Source organism: Peromyscus maniculatus, chromosome 12 (genome assembly GCF_049852395.1).
Source record: "Peromyscus maniculatus bairdii isolate BWxNUB_F1_BW_parent chromosome 12, HU_Pman_BW_mat_3.1, whole genome shotgun sequence".
Lineage (NCBI taxonomy): Eukaryota > Metazoa > Chordata > Mammalia > Rodentia > Cricetidae > Peromyscus > Peromyscus maniculatus.
In genome coordinates, this window is record NC_134863.1 from 77,365,428 (window position 1) to 77,377,582 (window position 12,155).

The 12,155-nt window shown below is 40.7% G+C and overlaps 1 protein-coding gene across 7 annotated transcripts in view; it reads right to left on the reverse strand.

Moving 5' to 3' along the window:
• The window catches only part of Grik1 (glutamate ionotropic receptor kainate type subunit 1), a 388,066-nt gene that overhangs the window by 228,483 nt on the left and 147,428 nt on the right, over nucleotides 1–12,155 (reverse strand). The window lies entirely within an intron of this gene.

The following is a 12,155-nucleotide window of genomic DNA, read 5'->3' on the forward strand; positions in this document are numbered from 1 at the left end:
GAGGTCTTTGTGCAACGATACTCCAGTTACAAAGAATGGGTGCATGGCCATCTTTCTAGGGCTCGCTTCATGGTCCTGTTAATCTTTCATCTTCCCCTTTCTACTGTCCAAAGACAGAGTCAGAGAGTAAGATGTGTCTGATGACTGCATCTGACCCAAATCTACTATGCTCCTCAGTGCAGATTGACCCTTACATGATGATATTGGGTTTCTGAGCCTCAAGCCAAGGTAAAAAAAGGAAAGTGGAATTAAAGCTATGGCAAGCTCAAGCCTCCCGTAAACTTTAACAAAGCTTCGAGTGACAGTCAGATCACTGTGTAACTAGAAGGCATCATCTGGTGATTGAGATATGCCCAGTTTGGTTTCATTTTTTTTTCTGCCTGCTGTTTGGTTTCACTCTGGAATAGTTTCTCATTGAGGAAGCTGTAAGTTCAAACAGTCAGCCCACTCTATTTTCCTGGGTGCCAAAGAGACCGCCATTAACAAAGAGCTGATTAATATCCATAGAAATTATTTTCAAATCCAAACTTCAATATTCAGAGAAGTTCCCCCATAAAATGAGGTCCTGAATCTTTATATTATATTTATCCTTATGTCTTGAGTACATTCAAATTTCTTGAACACAGGATAGGTATGCACCAACATGCCAGAAAAATGAGCAAGTTTTTCTAGAAAGGCATAGAGTTCTGATAGATCCTCCCTCTCTATTAAATATGTGTGTGCACATTCAGAGGCATAATTTGGAGGGTTGGAGGGATTGAGCTTCTGGACACCCAGGCCAAAATTGAGAAGAATGAAGAGGTGTAGTCAGAAGTTTCCTGTGTCCCGCCTGGCCTGCGTTTGGGACAAATCTCTCTCACCTGCGACTCACAGCCGTTTATAAAATAATCACTCACAGACTTATATTAATTATGAACTGGATAGCCTATGGCTCAAGCTTCTTGCTAGCCAGCTCTTATAACTTAATCTATTTCCATTAATCTATAAGTTGCCATATGGCTGTGGCGTTACCAGTCTGCTGGCATCTTGCTGCTCCTTGGGTGGTAGCTGGCATCTCCCCACCCCTCCACCCTTCTTCTCTCTGTATCTCTACTGGGATTTTCCACCTGGCTGTAAGCTTTCTTGCCACAGGCCAAAACAGCTTTATTTACTGACCAATGGGAGCAGCATATATTCATAGTGTACAGAAAGACATCCCACGGCAAAGAGGCTAGGCTGAGAGGACCACACTGGATGTTTGGGAATTGAGATGCTTGGACTTGTTTTTTCATTAGTTGGCAGAATGAGGAAAGAAGCATTGGTTGGAAGTCTACTCTAGCATGGAATGCCTCTTTCTATCTCAGAAGCAACACAGGAAGCACTTAATTACCCCCTGAAGGGTAGAAATTTCACACCTGTCCCTGGGCCAGGCCAGGGTAGAAAGGAAGAAGGACTTTGCAGGGTATCCCAATGCCACTTTTGGATGTACAGCTGCTAGGACTCTCTCTAGGTAGAGTTAATTAAAATTAGCTGAAACCATTAGTGTCCCCACATTCATAAAATAGTAATTTTCCTACTGCGAAGTCATCTAAAATTTTGTGTCAGCTCACTGCCCTGTTTCCCCTGGATGACAGTCAAAGAGACCACCATCAACAAAGAGCTAATTAACTACCATAGAAATGATTTTCAAATCCAAAATTCAGTGTCCAAATTCTCCTAAGCAAGATCAGCAGGGAAGTTTCTCACAAAACAAGGCCCTGAACTTTATCCCTGTGAGTAAACGACTGTATCATAATATTATGAGGCTATTGGTTTCTATATTTCTACACATTCAGGAAGTTTAAGAAAACATGTAGCATTTGCAAAAGCATCAGAATTGATGATATTGTGAATGCATTGTTGATAGTTTCATCAAAAAGAATAAATTATTATAAACTAGAATAAAATATATTATCAATGTGTCAAATACTAGAGCTTAGAACTACTTAATTTTTTGATTCATAATACTTGGGACTTTAAGTTTATTGTTTTTCTCCTATGTATAAAGTGTGTTCCATGATATTTTACATGTTTAATACTGTATGATTAGCTCTAAAATATAAAGCATTAAAGGTTGAGACACAACACTAGTTGCCAAGTGGGAAAGAAGTACTGACATATCCCCCCCTTTAGCAAACCATGTCCTCTGTGTCCTCCCTTCTCTCCTAAAACCTCTGCTTCTGCAGACACCTGACCTTAGGAGAATGGGAGAATCTGCTGGTGTGGCAACAAGAAATAAAAGACCCCCGTTTAGTTTTAAGCTATTTGATCACCTTGTATGAACTTCTCTGGAAGCTGTAGAATTTTTCCTTCTCACTTTTATTTTGCATTAAAATACTTGCACGTTTTGTACATTTTGCCTGATTGGGGAAGCAGAGATTACATTCAGGCAGAGAGAATAACTTTACTTCTTCACTGTGTGATTTCTGACCGGTTTTTCTTTTCCTATTTTCCCACATTGAGAGGTTGTCTCACAAGCTTAAACTCTGATACTCAGTGCTCTAAGACACAAACACAGATTTATTTAAGCTATCACATTCCATCTCCCTTTTATCATTCAACTAAAAGCTCCAAAATCCCTCTCTCTTTAACTTCAAATCGACTATTTAAGATTGCTTTCCCAGCCAACACTAAAAGGCCCTTCAGAGAGAGGCAGGTTTTATCTGTGCCTTCTACTGCCATATACCTGGGGATGGTGCCATCTGCCTGGCGATGGAGAATCTGTCACCAAGGAAAACTAGGATGACAGAGAGAGGACATCTGGGACATGAAAAAGTAGGAGACAATGGAGGTTGTCAGATGGGACAAGGACTATCAGGGATGTGTGGAAAGATTGAGGGGAAAGGAAAATCACTAAAACATGCTTTGTTCAGAAATGCCAAAATGATACCTAATGCCCTACATGCTAATTAAAAAATCTAACACTGGCAAATGGGAATCTACATGTGCAGGATGTTAGCCATGGGCATAGTGTCTCCACTTTTCTTCCACGTTTTGTTTTGTTTTTTAACCACTGTTCTTGCCAGCTGTAAGCTTTATCTAAAGGGGGTGTTCTTCGCAAACTCAGTGTGCTCATAGCATTCTGCACTTAGAGACCTTAACACTAAATCTTTCTGGAGAGGTTGCCATTGTTATAAAATAGTAGTTGTTTAACAGGAGCTGGTATATCGAATATCCCAACATACGGCAGTTTCAGAAGACGTTGTTGGTTATCACCATCGGGGACTACTTTGGCAAAGAAGCCAAGGGTACAGCTAAACAACCTTCAATACGTAAGACACCACCCACAATAAGGAAGGAAGCAAGCCTGCTGTTGAGACCGAAACCCTGGCAGAGAGCTTTGGCAGCAGTCACTGGCAGCAATTGCTGGCCATGTGGGTCTGTAAGAATTTGCTGTTGCCTTCGTTCCTCAGTTCCCCATCTTCCAGTTTGTCCTTAAAGAAGCTGCATGATAGTAAGAGGAAAATACTTTGATATCCACATTAGGTTAAGAAGGCCAGCAATTCTTTACTTAGAAAATGTTTATTGGTTCTAATTATCATTGCTAGATTACAAAAAAATGTCAGAAATATAAAATGTGGAGAATTGTTCTCATGCGGGAAGACCGCTACTTCGGGAGATATCCTAAGTACTGTGTTACTAAGTTGGCCCAAACCATAATTTCATAGGACCTGTTTGAAAGCCAGGTAGAGCTTTGGATGACACTAATGCTGTGTTTTAGATTTTGTTCCATAGACAAGATCAAAGCTTGTGGTTCTTCAAAGACTCCTAGCATTGCCAGAGCAGCTCCCATTACTAATGGCTCACATTAAACTGAGGCAGGTATCTATGAATGTGATATGCCTCATCATGGAGATTTCTCTAAAACTACCTGCATGGAAGAAAAGGAAGTCAAGAATGAATCCTTGAGTTAGCTCCCTTAGCCCCACCCCCACCCCTACACAAAAAACTAGTGCAGGAATCTATAGTTTCCTTTATGGGGTTTATTAAAGGTCTGTCTCAGAACTGTCTATCTAGGACAGTTCCCACAGTGAGTAGGCAGTAATTGTATCTGTGGGTGTGAGCAACTCTTGTGTTCTGTGCTAAGAATGCAAGAAACTACCATTTGAATCCTACTCTGCTACTCAGCACAGCCCGGTAGGAAGTGAGAGCTTTGGATAGAAGAACTGTAAGTCTCCTCTGCAAGATCAAGTCAAATGCAATCTTGCTATAGAGGTGAAAATGAGCCATCCTGTAATTGTCACAGGGATTAACTGAAAAATGTTCTCTTAACCATACAGTTTCACGATCAATCAGTCGATTATTCTTGATTTTTCAAAAATTAATTCTGTTTCTCTGATTACTATGTCCGCTGTATTGTTAAACACAGAAGAGACAGTGTCTTAACCACCTGTAAAAGCCTGGCATAGAAGCTAACACTGAGTGGGTATTTTTTGTGGTTGAACATGTTACCCTCAAAATGTCATTTTGAAGTTCTAACGCTTGCTACCCAAAACCATGAATTCTTTGGGGATATGAGGTTTCTAAAAAGGTAATCAAATTAAATTGAGGTCATTAGGATGTTCCTATCTTAGTAACTGTTATCTTGCTGTGAAGACACAGCCAAGGCAAACTTTTAGAGGAAAGCATTTAATTGGGGGTTTGATTTGAGTTTCAGAGGATTAGGCGATAATCATCATGGTGGGACACATGGCTGCAGACAGGCAGGCATGACTTTGGAGCAGTAGCTGTGAGCTTACATCTTACCCACAAACTTGTGGCAGAAAGAGAGTGAGGCTGGGCCTGGTGTAGGCCTGTGTAAATATGCAAATCATACATAAACATCCACCCCCAGTGACACTTCTCCAATGAGGCCACACCTCCTCATCCTTCCCCAACATTTTCACTAACTGGGGATCAAATATTCAAATATATGAGCCTATGGGGGCCATTCTCACTCAAATCACTGTAGTTTTCCTGCCCATTATGATGAATAGCAATATAAAAAGGAGAAATTTTGAAATAGAGGCCCATGCATACAGAAGGAAGACAATTTAGAGATATAGCATCAAGATACACTTGAGGATACTGAATGCTAGGAGAGCAACTTAGATCATATTCTTCCTTGTGCTTTTTAGTGGGATTCACTCCTAAGAGTATCTTAGTTTCCACCCTTGAGCCTTCAGAATCTCAAGACAGTGTACTTCTATACTAACCCTCAGGTTTTGGCATTTGTTACGGTGACCCTAGGAAACCACTACAGTGTTGAATGAAGGATGAAATGAACAAGTGTTGTAGTCGGAAGGTTTCGAAACCTTCCAACTACAGAGGGTGAATGTAATTTTGCTTTTTAGAGTGTTTTTTCCTGTATATTTTTAAGATCCAGAAAAAAAATCTCCACAGTACTGTAGTCCTTTCTTGTCATTTTCAACGTGGCTAGATCTCTTGTGCATAGGTAAGTATACAATTGTTTCTTTTTCACCTGTTAGAGACTCTGCTTTTGTCTCTTCTTAATGGCTGGATAACTTCCCTTTGCAATTGTGCTCAAGTATGCATGAATTCTTCCAAACTGGAATGTGTAGGTGACCAACCATGGCTCTCCACTCCTAAAGTACTTACTAGAATGCTCACAATGCTAGGCAAATACTTTACATTGAGCTATACCTATCCTACCTCCCCTGTCTAAATAGTTGCCCAGGCTTGCTTCTTCAGAAGTTCTGTTTTCTTCTGAGACATTGTAACAGCATTTTAACTTTTACAAAGTGAAAAGGCCCTCTGGGTGCCTGTAGTTCTAATGATGATCCTGGTTATCCCTTGGGATACTGGGAGAAGCAACCCTTAATATTCGTCTGTAAATATGCAAATCATACACAAACACGCACAACAGACTCCAGGCAGAGAGCTGACCACAGGAGGAGAAGGACTGCATCGAAGACATCTCTATTTAATTTGAAGACACTAAGACCAATAACTCACAGGATTTTTAGAAACTAGAACTCCAAGTTGAGTCTGTTGTGGTTATGCACTTCCTATTCCGTCACGAGTCACTAAGAATAACTAATATCAATAACTAGTATGAATATTTATTCATCATTTATTTGATCCTAAAATGCTTTCATGAGGAATTTTTCAAACGTTTAGTTCCTCAATAGTGTTTGATGCTAAACTGAATAATTAGTACCACTTTATTCCAACATGATACAGAAACAGAACTATTTTATCTTAAATAACCTTCCTAAATTAGTAAGTGGGATGGATCTAGAGGGAATTATACACCAAAGGGTAAAAATAACTTAATGAATATTGATGTATTAGAAATTTTTAATTAAATATAGTCTCATAATCTAATTTGTTCTGATATTTTATTAACATACTTCTACATGTAAAACCATAAAGATTATATACACAATCATGCAAAATTTTCTAATCATTTGAAGTTTTAATAGCAGCAGTCAAGTGTTTAAGATCACTCCAGAAGAGGAACCAGGGGGTAGAATGTTCAAGGAATTGGAGGAACTCCCAGAGTCTTATAGTAGCAGCCACTTGGCAATTAGCACACGTGTAGTAAGAAATGCTTCTGAATGTGGGTGACAGTTGTATGGCTTGATCTGTTGTGGGACCCCTGGCAGTGGGATCAGGATTTATCCCTGGTGCATGAACTGACTTTTTGGAGATCATTCCCTATGGTGGGATACCTTGCTCAGCCTGGATGCAGGGTGAAGAGCCTTGGTCCAGCCTCACCTTGGTATGCTAGATTTTGTTGACTCCCCAAGGGAGACCTTACCCTTTCTAAGGAGTAGATAGGAGTGGGAGGGGAAGGGGAGTGGAGGAAGGGGAGGGAGGGGGAACTGTGGTTAGTATGTAAAGTGAAAAAAATTAAACAAGAAAAGAAACGCACTACAGTCTTCTCCACAGGCCAACCTGCTAGGGGCGTGTTCTTGATTGAAGTTCCCAAATGACTGTAGCTTCTTTCAAGTTGATATAAAGTTCTCATTTATTTATTTATTTATTTATTTATTTATTTATTTATTTATTTATTTATTTATTTATTTTTATTTTTCGAGACAGGGTTTCTCTGTAGTTTTTGGTGCCTGTCCTGGATCTCACTCTGTAGACCAGGCTGGCCTCAAACTCACAGAGATCTGCCTGCCTCTGTCTCCCGAGTTCTGGGATCAAAGGTGTGTGCCACCACCATCTGGCAACAGATACTTTCTTGACATGTGACTTGAAATATCCATCTCTAGTCTTACTGATGAAAAAGAAGAAGAAGGGGGAGAAGTAGCAAACTAGGTCTTCTTCTCACTATATTGAATCAAAGTAGCAATGTCTAATTACTATGGTTGTTTGTTGCAATGTCCGTTTGTCTCTGGATAGTGGAGACAGTTTTTTTTTTTTTTTTGGCTTGAACTGTATAGGGGGCCCCCAGGCAGTGGGATCAGAACCTGTCTCTAGTGCATGAGCTGGCTTTTTGGAACCTAGTGCCTATGGTGGGACACTTTGCTCAGCCTTGGTGCAGGAATGAGGGGCTTGGACCTGCCTCAACTAAATGTACCAGGCTCTCCTGACTCCCCATGGGAGACCTTGGCTTGGAGGAGGTGAGAATGGAGGGTGGGTTGGGGGGAAGGCCGGGGGGGCGGGAGGACAGCGGAATCTGTGGTTGGTATGTAAAATGAATAGATACTCTCTTAATAAAAAAATTTATTAAAAAAAGTAAGAGGGCCGGGCGGTGGTGGCACACGCCTTTAATCCCAGCACTCGGGAGGCAGAGCCAGGTGGATCTCTGTGAGTTCGAGGCCAGCCTGGGCTACCAAGTGAGTTCCAGGAAAGGCGCAAAGCTACACAGAGAAACCCTGTCTCAAAAAACCAAAAAAAAAATAAAAAAATAAAAAAAATAAAAGTAAGAGGATCAGTTGAATGTAGTAGTTTGTTTTCACATTTGAAAGAGACCTTACGTCACATATATGAGAAGTGGTCGACGTTCTTTTCCATTTATCTTATTAAAAGTGTGATTTTAGTTGCAACTGATTTCTGAAAGCATCTGTTTCCTAACGATGTTGAACATCCTCAGGCATGCTTCGCTTTCGTTACCATGTAGCTCACAGCTTCCCTATAAGCTGGTTCAGTAACTTTCTACATATAATTTTCACAAACCAAAGACCAGTAGGGAACTGTCCCAACATTCCAAACTGAAAGGATTGGTTCTCTATCTAACCAAGGGGGGGGGGGTGTTATCTTTCCTGTCCTTTCTGGGGAGGAAAGCAAATGAGCTATTTTTCATTTAAATTTTCTTTTTATTTAGTAAAATCTAATTGCTGACACAATATTTTCCTCACTAGAAAAGGGCACTAGCTAAAACCAGCTTGGAAATTTGCATATGTGAAATCCAAGGAAGAGAACCTTAAACCATTCAATCACTAGCAGTGTGAGAAGAGCCACAAACAAATTAGACAGAATCGGCTCTCACTGTAGGGGGCCATTTGCTTTACCGCTGTAAGCTTACATTGGCATTCTTAATTATACATACTATAAATATTGTGTTCCAGAATTTTAAAGTTTACATTGATTTGCCACTTCATAGTCAAAGCTTTGTCCTAGATTTAGATTTCTACTGACAGTTGTCCTCACTCTGTTGTTCATCTAAATTGCTACTCTCGGGAGTTTAGGTGCGGTTAATGAATGGTGATGTAGTTGAGGAAGAGGAGGCTGACAAAAAGCTCACAGCAAGTATAGATAGGTAAAAAAAAATTAAATTTCTTATCAGGAAGTCTGGGTCACAAATTCTCTGTCACCTTTTCCAAAAATTACATTTTGCATTAGTCATGTTAAAACAGAGCAGCCAAGAACAGTGCTTTGTCAGCTCCAGGGTTATATTTACCTTGGAATGTTCTGCATGTGAATGAACTGGCAAATGACAAATACACCAGGCACGGAGAGCCTTTTTTCCTCTAGGTTTCAACTCATTTTGGCCTGCAGCAGTGTACCCTGGAAATATTTCAGAGTGAGCTTTGGCAAATGTTTGATGACAAGCCTGGTCTTACATCTTTGCCTGGGTTAGGTAATGAACATCCCCCTTCGCTATTCCCAAGCTCCTTCCTCATCTGCAGGAGCTAAACAAGTAATTCTTTTTGACATATAGCTGCTTGTCTTTGGCCAAGATGGAGTCATGTTTCCTTCTGCCTTCTCGATCATCCCAGCCTACAAAGAGAGAACAAGCTCTTTCATCAAAGGCAGGCAGTGGCTCAATAATCCTACCTGGGTTCCTGGGTATTGCTGCATCAGAGACAAGTGTGTTCCAAGCTCTTTCTACCATAGGTCATCTCGAGGATGATAAAAATTTGTAAGGCACAAGAGGAAAAGGAAGAAGGCAGGTCAATATCTCAGCACATTTGTGACATATTCAGGGGGCATGCGCAGACAGAGTAGGGAATTTTGTCATAAAGGAAGACAGTTTGTCCTGTGTGCAATCAGCTAGAAATAAAGAACTGAGCAGAAAACCTTCTCAAGTCTTATCCATAGTTTATTTTTCAACATTTACTTTTTAAAATTTATTGTGTATATATACATTTATGCTTGTGTCTTGCCTGGTACACATTAGCATACACATACACACACACATAACACACACACACACACACACACACACACACACACACACACACACACACACACACACACCCTAGGCTAAAATATCCAATGGAAAATATCAGAAATGGATAATTAATGAATTTTTAATTTCAAATTCTGAATGGTTCTCTGTAGTGTCATGTGCTCTGACATTATTTTACAAAAATGCTAGTTATTCCTTTGTGTAATGTGTCTATGCTCTCTGGGTATACTACCTTCTCATTAATTACTAGGAGATACTTCAGCTGTCAGTTTGACTATCCCGATATTGCAATGTTTTTGTTCATGAAACTCTTGTTTCACTTAATAATACCCATAAGCTTCAAGAATCGTAATGCTGTCAGTTCAGACATGTCAAGAAGAACCTACAAAATATTTCCTTTGAATGAAAAAATGCAAGCATAAGGAAATGTTGTGAAAAAAGGTATCATATTCATATAGCTTTGAAAACCGTGTGTCATTATGCTTCTAGTTCATTATTAGTTTTACTGTTAAGTTCTTGCTGTCCTTAATTTATATGGGAAGAAATGCAGCCTGCAACCTACTATTCACCGGTTCAGACATCCCCTGGGGGCCTTGGAGTAAATCCTGTGTGGATGAGGGGAGCTATGGTAGTGATAGGCACCCGGTACTGCTCCTCTCTTCAGGCATGAACTACTCCAGTCCATCAGCTAAGGTCTTAACCACAGCGGCCAACCTGCTTATTAGAGACTGATTTCTGCGATTCCTGGCAAGGTCAAGGGAGACTATCTTTGCTGGTGGCATTTGTTTCCTTGGAAATCGCCTCCCAAATCAGAAGAAAAAAAAAAAGAAGAAAGGAAGGAAGAGAAAGAAAAGAAGCTGAAGCCAGGCCAGGAAGGCCAGGTCTCCTGCCTTACTTATGCTCAACCCTGTCTAACTGTGTAGAAATTGACTCCCCACTGGCTCTAGTTTACGCTTGTTACCATGGTGATTGGGAGCTTTCCCCCCCCTCTCTCTTTCTGTCATTTTTTAACCCTTCTCTGTCTTCAACAGGAGATTTTTCAGTTCACATCTTCTCTTTGGAGGCCTCCTCAACCCTGGCTTTCCCCTCCTCACTAACAGGTTTTCTTCTCAGACTCCAAACAGTGAAAATCTCCCTTCAACTGTGTCACAGCTTATTTGCATGCAACATTGCTTTGTGATTCCTTTAGCACGTGCCCTCCTAGGAAACTGTACCTCAAGCCTTAATATACTCTGATCAAATATTTTAGTTGTATAATGTGGATATTAGCATACTTTTTTAAATCAACAAAACACTATTTATGTAACCTGCATAGACTTAGGTGGTTATGAAGATTTATAATAAAGGATCTGTAGGTATTAGTGGCCAAGACAGAGAATATTTTCAAAATTTCATTTGTGGGCTTGAATTTAAATCTACACAGCTGTGCCACGCCCCAATTAAAATAAAGGGAGATGAGCAGAGTGATAGGAAGTGCATTTGTCTCCTGGTGTGGAACAGGTGGATGACATTTTATAAATAGTCACAAGGAGGAAGCTAGTTCTTTTTTTTAACTAAGAATTTTTTATTCATTTTACATACCAATCAAAGATCCCCCTCTTCCCTCCTCCTGCCCCTCCAGCCTCCCCCTCCCAACCCACCACCCATTCCCTCCTACAAGAAGGTAAGGCCTGCCATGGGGAGGTACATTTAGTAGAGTCAGGTCCAAGCCCCTTCCCCTGCCTCAAGGCTGTGTGAAGCATCCCATCATAGGTAGTGGGCTCTAAATAGCCTGCTCATGAACCAGAGATGGATTCTGATCCTACTGCCGGGGGCCCCCCAAGGAGATCAAGCTACTCAACTATCTTGCTAAGCAGAGGGAAGCTATTTTTTATGCTTTGACTTCCTGTTGACAAAGCAGCAATGTATGAGGTTTAGAAGTTGCTAGTTAGCCAAATAAGATCATCCATACTTTTTGTTCCAGTGAACTGTTGTTCTTTATAGAGGCAATCAATATCACCCTCAGCAGCGCTGGATGGTCTGGGACCTTAGGCAAAGAGCTAGTTAATATGCACTTTTACTTATATTTTTAAATTGAGTGCTTTATAGTTCTAAGTCACTGCTCTGGATTTCTGCTTAGACTGTAGTCCCTGCCTTTATAAACCTGTCTACCATGCATGGCAGGCAATAAAGAATGTAGAGGCTAACTATCAAGAGAGAACATCAGACTGTTTAAACTAGCCTGGTTGTACATCGCAGTTAAGTTGGGGAACATCAACCAGGAGAAAGTAGCAGGAGTAAAATACTCTGATTCCTCAGTTCTACCCCAACTCTCTAGGGATGAGTGTAGCTTGAGCTCTTCTCCGTGTTCCCTAGAGGGTCCTGCTGTGGATCTGGGTTAAGCTACAAGTAAGGAGCATCAGCTTCACCCAGCATCAGGATCTTCTGGGCACCAACCTCCAGATATTCTGACTCAGGAGGTAGGATGGGCCTCAGAATCTTCATTAATAGGTCTCAGGTGCTCCTGAGGCTGTTCATCAAGGAAGAACATTTTCACAACTTAGTGAAGGAT